This window comes from Lutra lutra, chromosome 9, assembly GCF_902655055.1.
Source record: "Lutra lutra chromosome 9, mLutLut1.2, whole genome shotgun sequence".
In the NCBI taxonomy this organism is placed as follows: domain Eukaryota; kingdom Metazoa; phylum Chordata; class Mammalia; order Carnivora; family Mustelidae; genus Lutra; species Lutra lutra.
The window spans coordinates 117179990-117187255 of NC_062286.1; the positions used below are offsets into that span (position 1 = coordinate 117179990).

General features: G+C 36.7%; 1 non-coding gene across 1 annotated transcript; it reads right to left on the reverse strand.

Moving 5' to 3' along the window:
• Nucleotides 1–1133: 1133 nt before the first annotated feature.
• Nucleotides 1134–1238, reverse strand: LOC125110152 (U6 spliceosomal RNA). Its single transcript, XR_007130481.1, has one exon. It is a non-coding gene; the product is annotated as a U6 spliceosomal RNA (small nuclear RNA).
• Nucleotides 1239–7266: the final 6028 nt, after the last annotated feature.

The following is a 7266-nucleotide window of genomic DNA, read 5'->3' on the forward strand; positions in this document are numbered from 1 at the left end:
TGAAATAGACAACCTGAATAGTTCTCTAACCATTGAAGAAATTGAATCTGTAATTTGAAAGCTTTGAAACAGAAATCTCCAGGCCAAAATGGTTTCATGGGAGAATTCCACACAGGACAGGTTTCCCCCACTATCCGAGGGTGGAGCATTTCCATGAAACTTTTGTAAGCCAAAACGGCATAAAGCAAAGAAGCAATTACCTCTAGTCTACATGGAAAATCTGTTGAGTGTTTTTGGACCCCACAATAAACTTTCTTAGGCTTTCTGATACCTTGGGACACAGCTTGCTAATGGATGCACAAACTAAATCCAAAGTACAGATGCTCAGAGACATAGTTCAAAGCTATGGCGGCTTGATGCTGAGATGCAAGTTTCAAGTTTTCAAAGATACTTAATCAGGCAGGATATTTTAAGGGCTCACAGATTAAACTTATGCCAGAAGCTGCACGAAGTCTCATTCTAGTGACTCTGGGAACATGGAGTTGGGGCACCCACAAGTCTGCTAAGCTAATCCTTTACTGCATAGTTCCATACCATGGCCCTTGGCCAAGCTGTCTTACTGCAAAATGATCCTATATATCTGAGTATCTACATTTAGGGTAGCATTTGTATAATAAAGTTAGCAATAATATTAGTATGTATATTCTTAATATTTGAAGGAGGCAGTGTGGGGTAAAAAAAAGATGTAAAGAAATGACTCTTGTATCCTATAAAAGCCATTACAATAATTTTGATACTTTTGTACCAGTTTCATTACTTGTGTCCCCCTTGCGGTACCACTTTTACTTTATGATAAATGTGTGCAAAACTATTTAGTACAGAAATTAGTTGATGGTTGGAGAGAGCCATGAGTGACTATCACTTTTACAATTGCAACAAGAATAATAAGATACTTGGGAATAAATTTAACTAAGGAGATGAAAGACATATCTATACACTGAAAACTATAAAACATTGATGAAAGAAATTAAGGAAGACAAATAAATGGAAAGATATCCTGTGTTCACAAATGGAAGATAAATACTTGTATTCCTATGTTCATTGCAATTTTTATCACAATAGCCAAGGTATGGAAATAACCCAGATGTCTATTGGCAGAAGAATGGATTTTAAAAATGTGTATATAAAGTAGAATAATAATCAGACTTTTCTTCAGAATTTGCATGTCATCCTTGCACAGGGCCATACTAATCTTCTCTGTGTCATTATTTTAGTCTATGTGCTGCCAAAGTGAGCACAATAATCAGCTTTTGAAAAGGAAGGAAAACCTGCCATTTTTTTACAGCATGCATGAACCTGTAAGACATTATACTTAGTGAAATAAGCCAGATGGAAAAAGAAAAATACTACATAATCTTATTTACAATGGAGTCTCTATAGTCAAACTCATGAAAGTGGAGGGTAGACAGTGATTGCCAGAGGTTGTGTGGAGGGGGAAATGGAGAGATGGTACAAAATTTTGGTCAAGAGGTACAAAATTTTAGCCATGCAAGATGTATGAATTCTGAAGATCTTTTGTACAACAATGTGACTGTAAATTAACAATGTTGTATTATATACTTCAAATTTGCTAGTGGAGTAGATCTTAAATGTTTCCACCACAAAAAAAATGATCAAAAAAGAGAACAGTAACTATGTGTGTTAATGAAAAAAAAATGGAAAGTATTAAAAGAAACCATACACTGAAAGATGTTATTTGCAAATCACATATCCAATAAAGAACTCAGAGTACATAAACAACTCTTAAAATTTGACAATTAAAAACAGATATTCCATTATCCTTGAGCAAATACCCACAAGTTTAATTGCTGAGTCATATGGTAGTTCTGTTTTAAGTTTTTGAGGAGCCTCCATACTGTTCTCCACAGTGGCTGCACCAGTTTGCATTCCCACGAAGAGTGCATGGGGGTTCCTTTTTCTCCACATCATTGCTAGCACTTGTTATTTCTTGTCTTTTTTATTTTAGTCGTTCTGGCAGGTGTGAGGTGATATTTTACTGTGGCTTCAATTTGTATTTTCCTCATGATGAGTGATTTTGAGTATGTTTTCATGTGTCTGTTGGCCATTTGGTTTTTTTAAAAATTCTGTTTTATTAGTCACCATACAGTACATCATTAGTTTTTGATGTAGTGTTCCAAGATTCATTGTTTACATATAATATGCAGTGCTCCATGCAATACGTGCCCTCCTTAATAGTCACCACCAGGCTCACCCATCCCCTTTACCCCCGAAACCTTCAGTTTGTTTCTTGGAGTCCACAGTCTCTCATGGTTCATCTCCCCATCCAATTTCCACCCTCCACTTTTCCTTTCCTTCTCCTAATGTCCTCCATGTTATTCCTTATGTTCCATAAGTAAGTGAAACCATATGATAATTGGCTTTTTCTGCTTGACTTATTTCACTTAGCGTAATCTCCTCCAGTCCCATCCATGTTGATGCAAAAGTTGGGTGTTCATCCTTTCTGATGGCTGAGTAATATTCCATTGTATATATGTACCATATCTTCTTTATCCATTCATCTGTTGAAGGACGTCTCGGCTCTTTCCACAGTTTGGCAATTGTGGCCATTGCTGCTATGAACATTAGAGTACATTTGGCCCTTCTTTTCACTACATCTGTATCTTTGGGGTAAATACCCAGTAGTGCAATTGCAGGGTCATAAGTAGCTCTATTTTTAATTTTTTGAGGAATCTCCACACTGTTTTCCAAAGTGGCTGCACCAGCTTGCATTCCCACCAACAGTGTAAGAGGGTTCACATCCTCCACATCCTCTCCAACATTTGTTGTTTCCTGTCTTGTTAATTTTGGGCATTCTAACTGGTGTAAGGTGGTATCTCAATGTGGTTTTGATTTGAATTTCCCTGATGGCTAATGATGATGAACATTTTTTTCATGTGTCTGATAGCCATTTGTAGGTCTTCATTGGAGAAGTGTCTGTTTATGTCTTTAGTCCATTTTTTTTACTTGATTATCTGTTTTTTGGGTTTTGAGTTTGAGAAATTCTTTATAGATCTTGGATATCAGCCCTTTTTCTATAGTGTCATTTGCAAATATCTTCTCCTATTCCGTGGGTTGCCTCTTTGTTTTGTTGACTTTGCTGTGCAGAAGTTTTTATCTTGATGAAGTCCCAAAAGTTCATTTTCGCTTTTGTTTCTCTTGCCTTTGGAGACGTGTCTTGAAAGAAGTTGTGACTGATGTAGAAGAGGTTACTGCCTATGTTCTCCTCTAGGATTTTGATGGATTCCTGTCTCACATTGAGGTCTTTCATCCATTTTGAGTTTATCTTTGTGTATGTTGTAAGAGAATGGTCTAGTTTCATTCTTCTGTACATAGCTGTCCAATTTTCCCAGCACTATTTATTGAAGAGACTGTCTTTTTTCCACTGGATATTTTTTAATAATCACTCTCAATGTGAATGGCTTAAATGCTTCCATCAAATGGCACAAGGTTGTAGATTGGATAATAAGGTAGGACCCATCCAAATGCTGTCTACAAGAGATGCATTTTGAACCTAAAAATACATCCAGACTGAAAGTGAAGGGATGGAGAACCATCTTTCATTTCAACGGGCCTCAAAAGAAAGCTGGGGTAGTGATTCTCATATCAGACAAATTAGATTTTAAGCTAAAGACTGTAGTCAGGGATGCAGAAGGACACTACATCATTCTTAAAGGGTCTAGCCAACAAGAAATTATAACAACTGTAAATACTTATGCCCCCAACATGGGAGCAGCTAACTATATAAGCCAACTCTTAATCAAAATAAAGAGACATATTGATAAGAATACATTAATTGTAGGGGATCTTAACACGTCACTCTCAGCAATAGACAGATCATCTAAGCAGAAAATCAACAAAGAAACAAGAGTTTTAAATGATGCATTGGCCCAGATGGACATCTGTTGGCCATTTGTATGTCTTTTTTAGAGAAATACCTATTCAGGTCTTCTGCCCATTTTTAATTGGATTATTATTTTCCAGTGTGTGTTGAGTTGTATAAGTTCTTAATATATTTTTGATATTAACCCAATATGAAAAGATATATGCACAGCTATCTTTACTGTAACATTTTTTATATTAGCCAAGATACAGAAGCAGACCATGTGCCCATCAATAGACGAATGGATAAAATAGATGTGGTATTTGTATACACAATGGAATGGTACTGAGCCATAAAAGAGAATGATATTTTGTCATTTGCAACTACATGGATGGACCTAGAAGTATAATACTAAGTGAAATAAGCCAGACAGAGAAAGACAAATACCATATGATTTCATTCATATGTGGAGTTTAAGAAAAACAAAACAAAACAAAACAAAAAATGAAAAACAAAGAAAAAGAGACAAACAAGAAAAATAGTCTCTTAAATACAGAGAACAAATTGGACAAATTGGTGGTTGCCAGAAGGGAGGTTGGGGGCAGTGGGTGAAATAGATAGGGAAAAAGGGATTAAGAGGTATAAGCTTCCAGTTGCAAAATAAATAACTCATGGAGATGAACAGGACAGCATAGAGAATGTAGTCATTAAGAGGGTAATAACATTGTTTGGTGACGGATGGTAACTACACTTACTGTGGTGAGCACTAAGGAACATAGAATTGTTGAATCTCTGTATTGTACACCCCAGACTATTATAACACTGTATGTTAGTTATACTTCAATAAAAAAAGTAAAGACATATTCCTCATACAAAAACACAAATATTCCATTTAGAAAATGGGCAAATAAATAGACATTTCACCAGAGGATGGCAAATAGGTACATGAAAAGATGTTCAACATCAGTAGCGATTAGGAAAATGCAAATTAATACCAGGATGAGATACTACTACATATGTATTAGAACAGCTAAAAACTATGAGAATGCCAAAAGCTGATGAAGAGAAACCAAATCTCTCATACATTGTTGGTGAGAATGTTAAGTGGTGCAGGCACTCTGAAAAATATTTTGGCACTTTTTTAAAAAGCTAAACTTAGGTATATCATACAATCCAGAAATCACCTACCTAGGCATTTATCCAGAGAAATGAAAACTCAAGTCTACAGAAAAATCTGTACACAAATATTCACAGCAGCTTTATTTGGAATAACCAAAATCTGGAAACAACCAAAATGTTCTATAATATGTTAATGGTTAAACAGTACATTCATACCATGGAATACAACACAGCAGCAGAAGAAGCAACTATTAATAGAGGGTGTGATCTCACAAGGTCGTATATTGTATGATCCCATTTATATAACATCTCAAAGTGACAAAATTAGAGCAAGAATGTTGGAATGTTGGGGAATAGGGAGCAGAGTAGCACAAGGAAGATCTTTGTGGTAACTATGAATAGTTCTGCATATTGATTGCTCACACTTAACGATTCCTGTGATAAAATGACAGAGGTATACATAAGCATCACACCAATGTCAATTTCCTTGTTTTGACATTGTGGTATAGTTATCAAAATGTAACATTTGGGGAAACTGTGTAAAGGGTACACAGGATTTCTTTACTATCTGCAACTTCCTCTTAATCTATAATCATTTCAAAACAAATAAAATAAAATAAAATACAAATACAAATATAAATAAAGACAGTTATAGCCAAAAGAGGTATGTGCTTGCCAAGACAGTTTTCCCTCATGCGAGGAACAATAGATTTGGAGTCAGTAGACTAAAGTCCCATTCATGACTCCAGGGCCTTAAGAAAGTCAACTGACCTGTCAGAGCTTCAGTTCTATTCCGTAGAATGGTCTTTATCAATTTCCTAGCCTAAATGTCAGTCGTCTGTGTATCCTTTTACAAACATTCAGGCTGCTATATCATCTATAGGTTGTAGTATTATTTAGTTAATATTTTTTATAGAAACCAACACAATCTATTTACTTAAACTCATATTTGGACCACATCTTAAGTGGTTTTCTGTAAAATCACCAGATCAAGGGCTAGTGATTTTTTTTTGTCAAATAAACATTAAAATAAAAATTATTTAAAAACATACACTTATGTTTGCCACTTAAATTATCACTCACACTGTCAGTGACATGGGTCACACATTTCAGGAAACCATAGTTTAGCCCAAATACTTTACCTTACAGATGAAGAAAGTGATGTCTCATAGACAAAAAGAACCAAACTTTCAGATTTGAAAGATCTCTTAAAATGTAAATCACAATTCTCTACCACATATCAAAGCCCCAAGTCCTTAGTAGGCCCTGTCAGTCCTGATGTCATATAGCTCTGCCTACTTCTGTGGTTTCAGTTTCTTTTTTTCTTTCCCTTGCTCACTGGACCCCAGTCACAAGTGGCTCTCTGCTCTTCCTAAGAGACCTGTTGCTTTCCTACCTCAGAGCCTTTGGTCTTGGAATTCTCTCTGCCTGGAAGATTCTAGATATCCATGTAGCTCACTTCCCCATACATTTAGGTTTCTACTCAACGTCGCTAACTCAGAAAGTCCTTGCTTGGGTAACCTGTTCCAAATAGACACCCCCACACCCACACATATACACATACAACAGCTTATCCTCCATCCCTTACCCTGTTTTGGTTTTCTTTATAAGCACTGTCATCACCTGCCATTATGTGTTTTGTCTCCCTCTCTAATCAAAATGATAAGACTTTGCCTTCTTCTTCTCTTAGACCCAGTGCCTAGAACTCTGTCTAGTGTAGAGATCCATATCAGCCAATTCACCAGTCCTTCCTGCAGGACCCAAGAGAAGTGATCAGGCAGACTCCATGTGTAGTATTTGGACACCAGGAACCATCACATCTCCCAGACAGTCCAACCATTTTCAGATGGTTCCAATTATCAGAAGTCTTTCTAATTAGTTAAAATCTACCCCAGTGTAATTTCCACCCAAGACTTGTAGTTCTGCCCCCTAGGCCTGCACAGATCATGTCTTTCAGGAGATAATGACTCTACCTCTCGTCCACCCATCACTGCTTTTCAGGTTAATAGGTTTCTCCTTCCATCATTAATCAAGCATAATCCTCTGGGATGACAGAAAGAAGATGTGCTCGGAGTGCCTTGGTGGCTCAGTTAGTTAAGCATCCAACTCTTGATTTCAGATCTCAGGTCCTGAGATGGAGCACCCCCGTTGGGCACTGAGCTCAGTGCAGAGTCTTCTTGTCCCTCTCCATCCCCTCGGTGGTCTCATGAACTCTCTCTCTCTCTCAAATAATAAAATCACAAGAAAGAGAGAGAGAGAGAAAGAATGAATCAAAGAAAGATGATAGGTGATAGATGATAGATAGATAGATAGATAGATAGATAGAT